General features: G+C 41.2%; 1 long non-coding RNA gene across 1 annotated transcript in view; it reads left to right on the top strand.

Annotated features, from left to right (window-relative positions):
* The first annotated feature begins 1,078 nt into the window (after positions 1-1,078).
* LOC117883198 overlaps positions 1,079-17,968 on the top strand; it is a 301,536-nt gene continuing 284,646 nt past the window's right edge. Inside the window, exon 1 of the long non-coding RNA XR_004647203.1 lies at positions 1,079-1,323. This is a non-coding gene — a long non-coding RNA (uncharacterized LOC117883198). The remainder of the gene's footprint in view (positions 1,324-17,968) is intronic.

Here is a 17,968-nt window from a genome sequence, read left to right as displayed (position 1 = left end):
GAGCAGCGTAACTTAGGTCGACTTACCCCGGTAGTGAAGACAAGTCTAGAGTAATGAAGCTAATTGTTTGCTAGGTAGTAATCATCACATACCCAAATGACCATTCAGCAGGCTATAGGAGACGCCGTTGATGGCAACAATAGGGCCAGAACGTTATGGTCCATTCCGAGCATGGTAATGTGGCCAAGAAATGAGTGAATGCTGGAATAATCCAGCTAACTAAGAAATGAATCTCTGATGAAAAAGAACACAAGCAGCTTGTGGTTTACATATACTCTACATGACCTGCAAGCAATGGAATTTTTTACATGCTCATGTATGATCTTAGAGCTTTATTTTTACATGTGTGTGTGTGCGAGGGGGTGCATATGGATGGGTGTAACTGATATTGATAGACACGCTTGAGCCAAATCCCCGGATTCATGTTCAAAATCCAAATTTGACTTTTACAACTTGAGCCCATTTCTAATATTTAGTCAGATTTATAACCAATGTAGTACTTTGGAGCTAATGCTTGTTCATAGTTTAGCCATTGTTCAGTCATCATTAAAGTATATAAAAATTATGCATTTATCTTTTTAGTCTATAGACACTTAAGCCTCCGTGTTCTTGGGGTTTTATTTATTTACTCCTTTGCTGCTTGATAGATGGGAGCACATAAAATGTTTCCTAACTGGGGATGTCTCATTAGTTTTTTCCTTTTAGTGTCATCTGTCATACAATAGCAGATAATGTGGAGTCTTCACACATTCATGTGACTGTATTGTATTTTTATTTATAATTATAAACTAGTTCCTTTTATGTGTGCACAGGGCAGTTGAGATTAAATATAGCCTTGTGCTTAAACACTATCCCCAAAGAAGATGCAGTTATATTTAAACCAGCGCTCTATCTTCTTGTGTCGTTACAGCCCCACTGTTTTCTAAAAAGCAAGCGTGCTCTGTGATATAGAAGGTGGAGACTGGGAAGCTGGCTCTGCTAAGCCTTGCCTAATGCAAACTGCTTTAGTATGCACATCACATCATGCCAGCTATACTGCAGGGAGCAAGCAGTTATCGCACAAGCGTGCATCCTCAGAGCCAGGATAAACACTCCGTTACTCTCCCTCTAAACTGCTCTTCTGGGAGGGAGAGAAAATAAATAGAGAGAGAGAGAGAGAGAGGCATTTGAAGTAACCTTTTTAAGGAGAAGGCAGCAACCAATAGAACCTTTTCTTATTTTTTTCCACTTCTTACTAGAGAAATTCGTGTTATCTCAGCAATTAAGGAGAAGAGCCAGCATCTAGGGTTCCAGGCTGTGAGGGGAAGTAGCAACTTGTACCAGGTAGGAAGCCCTTTCAGCATCCTCTTTAATTCATGCAGCTCAGTTACTTACTACAGTACTTGCTATGTTACAATACTGTGGCTGACTTCTGGAGACCTTGTGTCTGCTAGCCACCATTCCCTGAGTGAAAGGGACCGTGGGGAGCCTTAATTGTCAATGACCTTCAGGGTATTTCTTGGAAAGGCACTAATACTTAGTGCTGTAAAGTAAGGCAATCTAGACTTCCATCTAACTGCTTAGATGTGTGCATTTAGCATCAGGATGCAGCTGGTCGAAACTGCAGCTGTTACCCATATATGAACCCATGTCACAAATGAGTAAAAATTAGCCATTTTATAATAACAGAAACAGCTGCTCTGCATATTTAGCAACACTGATGTACTACTTTCCCAAACTTATTACCATAAATTCATTGTGTGCTCTAAAGTAAGCAAATAGGCTTTAGTGTATTCAGAGATATTCCGACATTTAATGTACTATTACATTTTCATAGTCGCTCATGCATATTTCATCAAGAGTTTTTATAAACTTTTCTGTTGCAGACATGTCTTCTGTTGTAGATTGATACTCTGCCACTAAATAATGAACAATAAAAATAATCGGGAGCCTTGCATTGAACTGCCGGCAATACATACTTTCCAGAATTACTTACTGAAAGGCTGTTAGAATACAGGAAGCCCTCTGCAAGGTTTGGGAGGAGGGTGTGGAATGGGATGGAACACTGAGTTTTTGGGATGCACTAATGTAAAAAAAACCAAAAGCCCTACTAACCTGATTTGAGATCCTTCTGTTCACAACTTTCTACCTGACATGTTAGGTTTTTGTTGAATCAAATGAATTAACCTTTACTTGACATTCACATAACCTTTTCATCTTGCGATGGTCACGTGACTTAAGTTTCTTATTAAAAAACATGAATTTGACAATAGGATATGCTTTTTTAAAAATTCATGGCTATTAAATTTTCTCAGAGCCTAAGTTAGTCTGCAAGAGCTAGCATGAGGTTTACCAAAAGAGTTGATTCTTTTAAAGTTTTGTTGTTTAACGCTAAATTTAAGTTACTGTTTTGGGTAGCGGTTGGGTTTTAGGCAAACTTTTACAAGTCTTATCATGGCTTTGTCTGTAATATCAGACTCTTGTGATTGGTGAATTCTGTTAGGATAAAGCAAAAATCTCTTTTGAAGGCAAAAAAAGTGTGAGCAAGAATACCAGGTCTCTGCTTTTCCTTCCTATAACAGAATTAGAAAACCTGCTTAGGCCCACTAATTTCATAGATGTTCAGCACCAGTTAATATTAGGCATAATTCTGTGCCTAGGCTTCTGATGGCATCCACACTACCTTTTGCTTCTTCTGACTGCTTTATTTAATACCTAGAAAAATACCATCAGCATAAATATTTTCATAAAGATGCATTGTGTTTTATCTGTGGTGGGGAAAAATTCAAAGAAAATGAGTGTACTTTGTATTATCGTCTCTTTTTTTGGTCTTTGTGTTTTCCCCTGGGACATTTAATATGCCAATGTTCAGAATTTATAATTATGCCTGATAGTAAATCAATGCTATGGAATTTACAAATATTTGCATATTATTCAGCCCAAGTGAAGTCAATTAGGTCCAATGAGCTCCCTAAAACTAAAACTCTCAGTTTAAGAGCCCTGATACCACATGAGAGGAGTTTTATCCTCCGTGCCTTATTTTTTACTGAACTGTCATTTGGGGGACACAGAGAAGTCCAGCTTCTTGGAGATTTCTCCGTTGTTTAGAAGTACTCGGGTTTCAACCAGCCTGTTATGATACACAACTGGAAGGAAATCTGAGATAGAAAATTGACCACTGAAGTTCTGACTCCTTTGGTATGTGTTGCTGCTAGAAGAACACGATAAAGAAAGTAAGAATGTCTTCTCTTTTTATAGAGGTAAATATTTATGGGATGTCATGCTCAATGGAGTTATTAATTTAAGGGCATTGAGAAAAATAGCAAGAAATATGATGACCTGGAAACATGTCATAAATACAAATTTGGTGTAAAATTTTAAGCAAATACAGATTTTGTTTCTTATATGCAAGGTGTGCTCGCTTGTTCCTGTAAAGATTCTAAGATTTCCCTAAGGAGACATTGATCCCTGACATGACCCCAGAAAAGTTAACGGAGTCAGTAAATTAACTTGCTTTATATAATTTTGTTTTTGTCTAACCATCTGAGTTACAGAGAGTCATTGATATGGCATATTTGCCATCTCTAAAAAGGAGGGTGTGTTTAGAGAATCAGGTATCAGGATGCTAGTTTTCTTTTCAACTCTGCTGCTGACGTGGTGTGTCATTTAACTTTTCTGTACCTCAGTTTACCTATCTGTAAAATGAGTATTTGCCTATTTTTGCAGTGCTTGTGATGTTTAATGATTGCAAAATGTTTAGATCCTTAGATGAATGGTGATATTTATGTATTTCAAAATCTTGCTAACAGCAATGGACATTAGGCATTACAAAGACTGAAGCACCTTGTTTTAATTAATAGAGAAATGATAAACCTTTAAGTCAACTATTCATGGATTTCATCTTCTGTTACTCTCATTAGACTTTGCAGGATGACAACTTGTAGAAATATTCCCTATTTCATTTTATTGCTCTTCTAACGATTGTATTCCAGTGTTTAAACCTTTCCCCCATTCCTGGTAATACTAAATCTGTGCAACATTTTTTTCTGTTTGTATCTTATGAGTAACAAAGAGTCTTGTGGCATACGTCTGACGAAGTGGGTATTCACCCACGAAAGCTTATGCTCCAATACATCTGTTATACAATACATCTGTCTATAAGGTGCCACAGGACTCTCTGTTGCTTTTTACAGATCCAGACTAACACGGCTACCCCTCTGATACTATCTTATGAGTGTGACTTTAAAAGAGTATGTGTGTTGATTTTTACATTGATGGTAGTGTGTGCTACTGAAAGGTGCTGGGTGAACATTATCATCCTTGGAGGCTCAAATTCTTTATTCTTTTATACAACAGGTTTCAGACATGCAAGCTTCTTCATATTGTCCTTCCATAGTGTTTCAACCCTGAGCTGCAAGAGACCATCTTTAGAGAGTAAAGTTTGAATGCGCATTGGGCTCTGCTAGCGTGTGGACCTATGTGCATCCCATTGCCTTTAATGAGACTCTTCATGAGTGCAGGGATACATGCTACAGATCTCTGTACAGGCGAAAGGCCTTTAAGGGTACGTCCAGACTACCTGCCGTATTGGCGGGTAGCGATTGATTTATCGGGAATCGATATATCGCGTCTCGTTAAGATGCGATATATCGATCCCCGAACGCGCTCCCCGTCGACTCCGGAACTCCACCGGAGCGAGCGGCGGTAGTGGAGTCGACCGGGGAGCCATGGCCATTGATCCCGCGCCGTGAGGACCCCAGGTAAATCGATCTAAGATACTTTGACTTCAGCTACGCTATTCACGTGGCTGAAGTTGCATAGCTTAGATCGACCCCCCCACACACAAGTAGACCAGCCCAAAGAGTAGTTCAATCTTCTTGGCCCAGTCAGTCCCTGAATTTTTATCTTTGATTGTCACTGTTAGCACCCTTTGTTGTCAGTGGGTTTTATTACATGGGCAACAGTCTACTCTGAATACACCTGAAACCACTAACTCATTCATGTCTCCTGGTCCACCACACAGTTATGCAGTAATCAATTTTTGTCACTCCCTCACAGGGCTTTGTACCAGAGCTCTGAGCTATCCTGTCCTGTGCCTCGGGTGTGTGGCATTGAGCCTGATAGCTCAGCTGCTGCTAAGGTGAGTGAGGGTCAGATCCATTTTGAAGATCATATTTGCTGCAATGTGCATATGTAAGGTTCAACTATAAATGTACAAGCAAATAGTATTTCTTCCTTCCCTTTGACTCTCTCCTGAGATAAAACTGACCAGAAGATGCAGTATATGTTTAACCACACCATAAAGGTTATAACAACACAAAGTTTCAGCTACAAAGCTTTGGTATAAATAGGAATTCTTATGGGTCTCCCAAGTGGCCATTATCTCTTGATCTCGCTTTAGATAATTTTCATAAGATCTTTGTTTTTGAAATCAAAACACTAAATGCACACCCTAACAGCACATTACTCTGCAAATGGATGAATGATGATTCCATAACAATCCAATGCTGTGTGATGGGAGGAAAAGACTGTCCCCCCCTTCCCCCCCCCCTTTTTTTTTTGAACAACAGATATGTCCATGTTCAGAGGTATGTTCCTCCTAAAGTGGCTAGAAAACAAAGAATATTGGTCTGGCTTTTCTTTAACCTTCCAGATGTTAAATAATAATTTTTCAAGATGGAAACTTGATGACCAATGACACTGATATTTTGCTTTGTGCGTAGAATCAAGTTCAGAGTGAATATTGTAGCTGACTAATGCTGGGCTCTGTTGCCAACTTTAAAGAAATAGCAAATCACTTAGCAGCACAACTTTTGAGATTTATTTAGGCAATAATCCCCAAGAAACCAGTCATTACTAGCAATTAACTGCTGGTTTGTTAGTTCACTATGGACCATTAATGCTCTAACAAAGTGACTGTTAACTAAAGCAGCAGTAGCAAATTTTGAGGTGGCTATTGCTCTTACGCTCTTACTCTATTTGTCTTCTATGTGGCATATGTTCTCTTTTATCTGTCCTCCCCCCCCCCACACACACACACTTTGTTTAGCAGCTAAAGGGTAGTTAACAACTGAATTTTGCCCAATTAATGCTTCTTCAGTAGGGGAGATAACAGTGGCATCCAGGCTGGATTTGCAATATATATATATTTGAAAATAATAAACATTAGCCTGAAGTGTATTACCCTGGACCTGCATCTCTTTATCATCTTAGAACATTTTATACATGATGCAATTAGTCAGAGATTATTTCTGATCATTTTATTACTTAAATGAAATTGTAATACTGAATCCAAACAGAGTGAAAGAGTATGCAACCAGACAATCCCAAATATTGATCTTAGAGCAGTTTTTCTGATGGAGGCTGTCCTCCAGATGGAGGGAATTAAAAATAAAATAAAATCCCAGGACATTTTGGACATCCTGTTGTGTCTCAGCATGTCCAGAGCCCAAAAAGACACTGGACACCTGAGGGTATGATATAATGGTGAGATCCAGAAAATAAATTGGAGGCTAAATGGGCTCTAGTTTAATATGTTTTAGTGCTGTGTTTCATTCAGCCTCATTTTTTAAGGACCACAAGATGGAGAATTGGAATAAATAATACTCTTTTCTTATAATTAACACAACTGCTTTCTCTTCCTGGTGTCTGATGGTTACAAGATACAAAAAAAGTCAATAACTCAGGGTGTAAGTGTGGGTGTGCTAACTTTTTAGCTAATGGAATTGAGGTGTGCAGCTCCACTAGGCTGATTAGAACCATCAGAAAATATGCCATGTTACAAGGAAATGAAGGGAGATGGATTTAGGTCAGTATTTAATGAGCGCTAGATACAGTGCACTTACATTCTGTGCAGGAAAAACAAAAAGCAAAAAATACAGTCTGGTGTAACTCAGTAAAAATTGGGCAGTCACTTCCATTAGTCTTTAGTTTGACTCTTACCTGGTACAGAAATTAAAAAACAAAAAACCCCAAATAGAATTATCATCTAAGTATTGGAGGTGAACAAGCAGAAAGGCTTGTCGATATCATTTAGCGTGCATTTATGAAGACAGTGTGATCTCGTATCCTAAAGCGGACTAGAGCACATGGTTCCTTTTTAAATTCCTTTTAAAAAAGCATCTTACAGCCTCAAGTTTTTCTTCCAGTCCTAGTGATTGAAAGTGGTCCACGAAATACTGGTAACTGTTTTTTTGCACAAGGAAGATAGAGGGGGGAGGGAGAGGGGTTGTAGGGTTTTTTTTTTTATATTGCATTAATTTGGTACAAGAGACCAAGATTGTCACACTGAATATTTATATTTTGTTTTGAAGTATCTCTTCAGATAGTCTCATCTGTTAAGTAATTCATCAGAGGTAACCTTGCAGAATCATTGTGGTCAGTATAATGCATAAGTTGTATAGCAAATGTATGAAGTCACCAGTAAAGAAGCAAATGTATACAATAGAAAGCCAGGAAAGAAAATTGTCCTTCTGAAGTGCCCAAACTTCAGAAAATATATGTTCTCTTTGTGTGCATCCTGCTTGCTTCAGAGTTAATTGGTGTTAGGTGCAGACATCAAGAGAAGAATAAAAACACCTTTGGAGAGCTGCAGTAAAGGTGAAGCAGAATTCTTCATGATAAATATCTTTATTTCACTGTTTTCTATCTAAAAATTACTAGTATTTAATGGATACGTTTTTCTTACATAAATTACACACATTGAAAGATTGCCATTAGGCATTTGCCAAGTATAAGGCTAATCATAAAAATCTGGAATGGGTGGCACAGTTACCTTCCAGGCCTGCCTGGAAAACACCTGTCAGATTTATAGTCAAAGTGGATTCAACAGTCTGTGCATAACAGAATCAGGTCTTTGGATCTGCAGAAATGACAGGCTGCTGTTTTCCAGTGACAGGAAAAAAATACTAGTATAGAACAGTCAAAGAGTAGTTCACATAGGCTGGGGCTCTGATGACTTCACTTGATTGACTAATGTATTATTTGCCAGCAGTCCTGCTGAAATTGAGACTGCACACAGAGTGAGGTGCTATGCAGCATAAATAAGGGTAGCAGGATCTGCCCTTCAGACACTAGTATACTTGTAATTTAATATGGTCTGGGGTGTATTGATAGAAAATAATCACCTAGGTTTAACATTTTACATAAGTGAACATAATTCTTGCAGAATGACAAGGGAATTGCATGTTACTGAACTCCTTGGGTGTTCGTGTGAATTTTTATTGCAATGGATACCAAAGTTCAATTATTAAAAGCTGAATTACCACCAATATTAAAGTGTTGACATATTACTTGCCATTGGGTGTCTCTGCAACTCCACAGAAACACAGCTGTATGTGTATCTTTCTGCCTGTTAATCAGAAGAATCCTCCTAGTGTGATTGTAGTCAGAGAAGTCCCTTTAACTCCCCCCAACTACTTCTGTGATGCTCCCAGAACTGAGATTGATAACTTAATTTAAATGTTACACTCCCCTTGCCCATCCCACAGTATGCTGTCAACCTTGCTACCTCTGCATTTCCTAGTGCATTCTGTCTTGTGCTGTATTTATTTAGATTTATAACAACAATAGGATGGGAATTGTTTGCCTTAAATTCTAGGTGCCTCTGGCATGGTATTAAAAAAATATATTTCTGCCTCCATGAAGATGGGCCTTTGAGCATGTGCTGTAATAAGTGTGTACCTTCTAGATTGTCAGCGCTCCGGGAAGGGGCTGGTGTTACTTTGTGTATTGTACCTTCACGGTAGAGGGAGGCAAACAATAAATAACAATGTAAGAATGACACCTTCTTACCAGGTGTCCCTGTGTGTCCTTGAGTCACATCTGCTTACTTGACTAACACAAACATGTTTTTTGGTACTCTGAGCAATGTAAACCAAATACAGCTATGGCAGTGTGAGATTGAATCTTGTGGGGAAATAGAACGGGGGGCCTTCTTTTTAATAGCCAAAGCTGTGAATCTGAAGGCCCCAAAATAAACCCTCCAACAGAGATCTGTTATGCTGACTACCCTTACACAGAGTAGTACAGGCCCAGGCCTAAGTAAGACTGAACAACACAGTTCTCTGCCAAACTCAGTCAAGGGTAATGGCCAGAGGAGGGGGAAGGAAAAACAAAGAATAATGCTAAAGGCTACAAGAGAAACTGCTTTAGCAATATAATAACCGCAAGTTTATGAAATAATTAAGAAATTGCTTTTGCAAAGAGCTGATCACTCTTGCAGTTGCAGCTATCTGCAAACTTTCCAAGTCCAGCTATCTGAAAATTAGCCAATCATAGATCTTCTTTAGGCGTCCCATGGTAACCCCCTTAACCGTAAAACCCCGGAAAATAACATGTACCTTGCTGAGAAATGTACCCAAACTGGTGCCAAGTACCACCCCTGGGGAAAACCACCAAGCGCCCCCGTACCCAAATAAAACACCCAATTCTCGGAAAAGAATAAGGAAGGTGCCAGGAAGGGGCGACTGACCCCAACCCCAATTTCTTAACTCATGACGTATTGTTTGTACTTTGCTTGCGGTTTAATGAAATAAAAGCTGCCTGTGAGCGGTCCTCGGGGTGTCAGTCTTCGGACTGCACCCCAGTGCACTGGTATGTATGTCAATAAACTGGCCTCAGACTTGAGTCTTTGAACTAAAATCAATGCGTGGGTGTCTTTGACCACGACAATCTATTCTGCCTCATGCAACAACAACACAATGCCTAGCACGTCTGTATGTGCTGTATAAGTAATAACGGAAATCGTATTAATAACAAAACTGTCAGCTAGATTGCAGAGTTTGTTCCTGGTGATGATGTACTGTTGAGGCAGGGAGAGCAGAGTGTGATTTCTCAGAATCCAGCTGCGTCTGTAGTATTGGCAGCTCGGGAAGTAATCTTTTGACTTATGAAACAAGCACATGTTGTATGAAATACATTCTACCTGCATAAAACCTGAGTCATTGCGCTCTATACAGGTGGAGGCAGAGTGAATGAGGAGGTAAAAATCAACACACCCATCCTGACCTATTATCTTCTCCCCTCCGCCCCCGCATAGTCTATCAACTGGAATAGTAGCCACATCCTCATTTTGCAGGGTGTTGAGGCTATTGGATCTGTTGGTGTGGATCCCATGCATCCACAGTTGTGGGGCCAATACAAAAGCACTTTCCATGCTGAATAGCTGGTGCACAGTACCCCCTGCACTGCTCTTTTGCTTAGATCCCCCTTCGTAGCCCTTTCCTACCACAAATGAATTCCAGCCAATGAGAGTAAATATAGAAATCTGTCACTTTTACTAGACATGGTCCTAAAATGTCACTTTTGGCTATGGATCCAGATTTCCACATCCTGCAAATTTGGGTGCATTCAGGTTCTTTTTTTGGGGTGGGGAGGGAAGCAGAGGGTTGGGTGCAGCCAATAGTAGACAAGAATCAATGAATGGGGAGGTTTGTTTCCTACACTTTGTGTATGGATTTTCACTTTACCAAATTGGTGTAATATGCTACTATCTACTAGAATGTACAATCTCACCCCAGTGTACATGATGACACAATGTGACATGTTCACTTTGCTCACCACAGTTGTCTCAAAAGAGAAGTTTGAAACACATTTATGGGTGTTCGTCTCAATTTTGCAAATAGGGTTTTCTTTTTTTATTGTACATTTCATCATCTGCAGTGGTACAGATGCTTAAAAAATCCTGATTAAGTATTTTTGTGTTGTAAAATTATAAATATTCTTTCCTCATGCATGGGCTTGTTTGGAAAGTTAGTTTAGACTCTGGCATGGAGTAGTGATATTCAATTATTTTGAAAAATGAAATATATATTCAGTAAGGAACTATAGCATTAATTATAGGAGTTTTGGGGGGCTCATTAAATTATTTTAAACTATTTGGTACTGCATTTCTTTGTATCACCCTTTTGGAATAACTTAATGAAACTAACAAGGGAAATTTAAAATAAGAAGGCTGTGCTTGTCTGATAGAGTATTAGGTTCTTTAGATTAGATGTTGATACAGTCTGTAAAACTGGCATTCTAGGTATTTCTCTGACACTGAAAGAGATTTACTAATAGACTCAGGTGAATCCTCAGAGATGCTCTGGGAAATCCGCCAATTTCTCTAGTATGCCATCAGTTAATATCACGTTTATTGGAGCTTCATAAAGCTTGCTTAATTTTGAAATTTCTTTGAAGCAACATTTGTTTGGAGGGGGAAAAGTTTTCATTAGCATCAAGGGAGTGAGACCCCGGGATGTTCATTGCCATTTCAGGGAAGGAGGCACCAAGGAGCTGTGTCCCGCAAAGTAGAAAAACATGCGTGCGCAAAAGGGATAGCATAGGGCAGTGTTTTCTAAACTTGGGACGCCGCTTGTGTAGGGAAAGCCCCTGGCGGGCTGGGCCAATTTATTTACCTGCCCCATCTGCCGGTTCGGCCGATCACGGCTCCCAGTGGCCGCGGTTCACTTCTCCAGGCCAATGGGGGCTGCGGGAAGCGGTGGCCAGTATGTCCCTCAGCTTGTGCCTCTTCCAGCAGCTCCCATTGGCCTGAAGCAGCGAATCGCAGCCAGTGGGAGCCACGATCGGCTGAACCGGCAGACGGGGCAGGTAAACAAACTGGCCTGGCCCACCAGGGGCTTTCCCTACACAAGCGGCGTCCCAAGTTTGGGAAAAACTGGTATAGGGAATTGAACTGGGTAACTGACTTCTTTGTCAGAAAGGAAGAGGTGTTTTATTTTCCCTGATGAAGAAGCATCAGAAGAGCAGGAAATATGATTTATCCTGTAGAGTGAAGTGAAGAATGGCTTTCCCCTTGTAGAGATGAATTTTCATCATGAATTAATGATGAACAAAATAGTTACGCCCCTAACACACACAGGAAACTTTCCTCCAACCTTGAAAAATTCTATTTGCCAACTTGCCCAGGATAAGTCACTGTTCTGGTGGGAGTGTATGATAGAGAAACCGAAAGTCCTTTTCGCATCCTTCAGTAGGATGATGAAGATAAACAGTGCAAAATAGTTCTTAGATTCCATAACAGTGTTGAGTGTTTAAATAAACCAAAGAAACAATTAAGTTGAGTTTTTGTTTCCCAGACAATAGAATAAAATCTTCCTTCTCTTCTGCTCTCCAGTCTTACCTTGTTTGTTGCTAGTCATCTGTGTATAATATTCAGCCCACAAAAATGTGCAACTGGATTGATTGGGATGGGTGAATCTCAAAGTTCAGAAGCTGTACTCAAATAAGCACCCAAAGTTTCAGTGATTACCCAACAGATTGCTGATATCTAGCAATCACACCAGGATAGGCATTCTTGAAATATTTCCAATAGGGCTGAATGAGACCATGAGAACAGCTATTTTCAGGTTGTTTTGTCATATATGATTCTGATTTCAATTAGAACTAGAGAGTTTTAGCTACAAGCTGGGGATGCATTGGTTAGAAGTAACGGAAGAGGAGAAGGACCTAGGGGTTCTTGTAGACCGCAGGATGACTATGAGTCGACAATGCGACGTGGCGGTGAAAAAAGCCAATGCGGTCTTGGGATGCATTAGGCGAGGTATATCTAGTAGGGACAAGGAGGTGCTGCTTCCGTTGTATAAGGCGCTGGTGAGACCTCATTTGGAGTACTGTGTGCAGTTCTGGTCTCCCATGTTTAAAAAAGATGAACTTAAATTGGAACGGGTGCAGAGAAGGGCCACTAGGATGATCAGAGGAATGGAAAACCTGTCGTATGAAAGGAGACTGGAGGAGCTCGGATTGTGTAGTCTGACAAAACGAAGGTTGAGGGGGGGATATGATTGCTCTCTTTAAATATATCAGAGGGATAAATACAAGGGAGGGAGAGGAATTATTCCAGCTTAGTACTAACGTGGACACAAGAACAAATGGATATAAACTGGCCGTGGGGAAGTTTAGGCTTGAAATTAGACGAAGGTTTCTGACCGTCAGAGGGGTGAAATATTGGAATGGCCTTCCGAGGGAAACGGTGGGGGCGAGGGACCTGTCTGGTTTTAAGATTAAGTTAGACAAGTTTATGGAGGGAATGGTTTAATGGTAAAACATATTAGCTGAGGAATACCAAGCAATGGTAGGCAAACAGTATAATGGCTAACAAGGGTTAGGCCGGAGACTCTTGCCTACATGCTCGGGGTCTTACTGATCGCCATATTTGGGGTCGGGAAGGAATTTTCCTCCAGGGTAGATTGGCTGAGGCCCTGGAGGTTTTTCGCCTTCCTCCGCAGCATGGGGCAGGGATCTCTAGCAGGAGGGTTCTCTGCCAATTGAAGTCACTAAGACACAGGAATTGGGGACTTCATCAGCAGAGTCAAGGAAAGGGTAGGGACGGTTTTGTGGCCTGCAGCATGCAGGGGGTCAGACCAGATGATCATAATGGTCCCTTCTGACCTTAAAGTCTATGAGTCTATGAGTGCAACAGCAAAAAAAGAGATAGGGGGAGAAAACGTTTTTCAGACACACAAAAAATTCATTTTAAGGGATGGGCAAAGGCTTCAGTCAGTTTTCATGTTGTCAACTGGCTCACTCATTCCTCAGTATATACCCTTTGGTTTTTCAGTGGCCATGTGAACGTGAAATATCCAAGCTGTGTTTTCACTAAGCATGGAACTAGTTTACAAGTGGAACAAGAATGGGAGAAGTTTCTTTTGCACCAAAATGACACAAATGATACATTGTCTTTGTAGGTGCCAAACATTCCATAGAGTCTGCATTTATATTAACACTGTAAGTGACTGCAACATAACTATAATAACTAGTGTAGATGGGACCTGACTATGTCTCCCCAATCAGATTAAAACTCAGGTCAATCCAAAACTTTAATGCTGGTGGTGGCAGTGAGGTTGGGTCCCGTGTGAACTCTAACTTGCAACTGCATTGTTACAGGGTTCTTAAACTTCCTTGTTGTCGTGTACACAGCACTGAGGTGGATCACCATGCATGAGAAGGAAACACAGACTGTGCTATGCCTGTGGTCTGTAAATGGCACGCATGCCCACGGACTTTTCAAGAGCTTTTCAGAGAGTAAAAATGCTCTTGAACCTGGCTGTAAAAACTCATTTCAGAGTCATCATCGGAAGCCTTCAGTGCCAACTTATCAAAATGCGAAAATGAACTGTGCCACGGCTCCTCTGACAGGCCGACATGAAGCTGGAGTTAGTTCATTTTTTGTTATCACGGAGAGAGATTAAATAGGGTTTGCAATCAGCCACTGACTAGAACAGGTTTGTTTGTTTGTGCTGATTAGAGAGTGAAGTAGAAGACTGGTGGAGACAGGTGTTTTTTTTAAGCAAGGGAAATAATGTAAGATTGCTGAGAGTTTCTAAGTGAGTAAATTGTCAGGCCCTGTGGATACGGTAAGCACACGAGTTGAAGAAACCAAAATCAGGTGCCTGCCCGTGGCTCAGGAACCTAAATATTCTGTTAACCAAGTCTCTGTCACCTGCCATGCTGGAACCAATGAGGGTGAGAGGTGGCTTGTGATCACTCAAGTGGTTTTCCCATTAGGACTTACAGCTCTATCTGCTAATTGCATCTTCCAGTTTCAATGAGACAATGGGTATTTCCTGGAAGAAAAACCTTTTAAAGAAAACCTATAGCAATGCTGCTCCATTATCATAACCCGTGTAGGAAGCAAAATGTAAGCAATATACTTGGGTTTGTGATTGGGATGGATTTTCAATGTAACTAGATTTTTGTCATTGATGTAATGTACCTATGGGAGATGTCTTTCTTTATTTGTAAGGAAAGACTGAGACTTTGAGGTCTGCTTTCAACAATCCACCATACTTTTAATTTTCCAGTCTTCAAATTTCCACTTTTACTGTTTCCTTTAAGGTTTCTGGGTGCTGGAAGCAAATTTCCAAGGGGCATGCTACAATTAGAACTACCCAGAGCATTCAAAATACTGGGGCTGAAACCCAACGGCCTTGCTTATTTTGTACTCAGTTTACCGGTTTTAACCCTGTGTGTTCCCATTGCTGTATTAGCCATTATGAATCTGAGGCCATTCTAAGTGTTTGAGAAGAGGAAAAAAATCATCACCTTGATCTGTTGGACAGGAAAATCATTGAGATTAACCAAAAGGCTCGGTTCCAGAAATCAATCTGGAAATGTCTGTCGAGGCCTTCTTGTAAGATTCCAACCACTTCCTAGCACCATTTATGTTTGAAATATACTGCAGTGACTGGAAAAGCCTTTCTCGTGGTATTTGGGTACTTGCACTTCCAAGGAGAGGTCGCATAGAGTCATGGTAATGAAGGGCTGGAAGGGACCTCAAGAAGTCATCTAATCTCTAGAGGCAAGGCCAAATAAACCTACCCCCTTCCCCATGAGTGGCAGGTATCGTAGGCTGTGACTCCTGAAACAGCCTAGCATGGCCGTGCCCACACTCCGCCCCCAGGCCAGGCCCCCTCCTGCGATTCCCAGTGCTCTGCCCTGGCTGGCCCAGGCTGGCTGGCCTGCCTCCCTAGGGACTCTGGGCAGGTGGTGTTAGGGCCGCGATGTCTGGAGCACCGCGGCTGGGGGCACTGCAGCCACGCCATCTGACATTCTGGGGTTGGCCGCCCGGAGCACCAGGACTGGGGGCACTGTGGTGGCACCGCCCGGAGCACCAGGGCTAGGGATGCTGCAGCTGTGTCGCCCGGCCACCCAGCGGTGGGACTGGGGACTGCGGTGGGGATGCTCTGGGCTCCTGCGGAGTGGGGGGTAGAAAGGGAGGGGGAACGGGGGTAAGAAGGGGAGAGGCAGGGGGGCCTTGGGCAGAAGGGAAGGGGCCGTGGGCTAACCTCCGCCAACGACTGGATCACCAGCCGCCCATGCCCTTCCCTGTCAGATGTTTTTTAACCTATTCTCAAAAATCTCCAATAATGCAGATTTCACAATCTCCCTTGGAAGCCTATTCCAGAGCTAATTATCCTTATGATTAGAAAGTTCTTTCTAATATCTAACCTAAATCTTCCTTAACATATTTGAAAATTGTTATCAGGTCCTCCCTTAGTCGTCCTTGCTCAAAACTAAACATGACCAGTTTTTTTTTTTTTTTTTAATCTTTCCTCTGGGGTCAGGTTTTCTAAAGCTTTTAGCATTTTTGTTGCGCTCCTATGGACTCTCCAGTTTGTCCACATCTTTTCTAAAGTGTGGTGCCAGAAATGGACACTGCACTCCAGCTGAGACCTCACCGTGCCAAGTAGAGCAGGACAATTACTTTCCATGTCCCACACCCCAGAATGATATTAGCCTTTGTTTGCAACTGGATCACATTGTTGGCTCATATTCAATTTGGGATCCACTATAACCCCCAGATCTTTTTTAGTAGTACTACTACCTACCCAGTTATTTCCCATTTATCATTTGCATTTGATTTTTGCTTTCTAACTGTGGTACTTTGCACTTGATTTTCACCTTGTTGATTTCAGACCAATGTTCTAATTTGTCAAGGTCATTTTGAATTCTAATTCTGTCCTCCAAAATGCTTGCAACCCTTCCCAGCTTGGTGTCATCCCTATTCTCCAAGTTGTTAATGAAAATATTGACTAGTCCTCACCCAGGACAGACACCCGCGAGACCTCACTATATAAATATAGTAGATCAGCATTTAAAAATGGTCAAAATAAACATTTTAAACGAACTCTCTTAATCTTGATATTGAAGTTAGGCAAAGTTAATGTTAAGATACCAAAACTTCCTTTTATTGTTAGAACGTTGTTGATTAGCTGTTAACACGCACACAGAGCAACCTGCAAAATGACTTTGTTATTATAACCTCATAATATAACTTACACCTACAGCCTGACAATAAATTTAATTGCAGAGGGAAATAGTAATTTATTGCAGCAAATTTTCCTGGTACTTTGGATTGGATCCAAATATTATTCAAAATTTTTAAGTTGGTCCTGACAGTCTACAAAAAACCCAAACACCAAAGTTCTGTATGTTTTTGTATCCAAGTTGGGTCATATGATATTTTCATAATTCTAAATGGAACAGATACAAGTTTCCAGCAAATCTTGACTCCTTACTCATGAAAAATCCCCATTACCTTAATTGGAAATGTTGTCTTAATAAGGAATAAAATTAGGTGCCATAAAATTGCTGATTCTATAGTCATTCCTTCCTTCCATTGTATAGTCATCCTATAGTCATCCGCCCCCAGATTAGTGTTTTTCCACTTCATATTTTTTTCCATTACACTCTCTCTCATTTCTTGCCTCTGTTGCATTCAGGCCACTTCTCCCTTGCTGGACTGAATTGGTACTTCAGAAAGCAGCATGTCTTCTCCAAGGTGTGAAATCAGTGGAAATGACTGGGGAGCAGGTGCTGTGTCTAAATAGCCAATTAAGTTAAGCAGGGAAGAGAGACAAAAGCAAGGAAGAGACCAGGATGAGGGCTGTGGCAAGAAAAACAAAACAAAAAAACAGGGATGGGAGAAGGTGGGGGTAAACAGGGATGGAGGAGAAGCAGGAGACTTGCTTGTTGTATGAGTGCCACTCCAGGGTAAAGGTTACACATTCAATCGCTTATCTTAAAAGGTCATGTCATAGTCAACAAAATCCTACAGAATATTAAATAGCTAAGAATATGGGGACAGATGCTCAACTGCTGCTGAGAAGCATTCAGTGCAGCTACAGTGGGGAGGGCACATAGGTAGCTTGAACTCACTTTTGCGCTCCCCTAGTGCTGGGGCCATTGGTGTGCTGATCTAGTCATGGTGTAAATTAGAGCAACTGGAGGGTCTCTCTGACATGTTCAAGCTACCTATGATGTCCATCAAGGGATTGTTCTAGCATCTAAGGAACACCAAGACATAAGAGAGATCTAGCCTTGTCTTTCCCCTGGTGACTCCACATGCATTGGCAGCCAGCACAAGGGCAGAGTAGGAGCTGTTGTGGTGATTCTATGCTACCAGAGGATTCTTCTGTGGTCTGGATCCACTGGCTTTGTGCTGCTGGAGCAACCAAAAGCCACCACAGAGTGCCAGAGGAGCACA

The sequence above is a fragment of the Trachemys scripta genome, chromosome 9, assembly GCF_013100865.1.
Source record: "Trachemys scripta elegans isolate TJP31775 chromosome 9, CAS_Tse_1.0, whole genome shotgun sequence".
NCBI classification, from domain to species: domain Eukaryota; kingdom Metazoa; phylum Chordata; order Testudines; family Emydidae; genus Trachemys; species Trachemys scripta.
The sequence above is the reverse complement of the archived record's forward strand: the minus strand, read 5'-3'. Positions and strand labels throughout refer to the sequence as shown.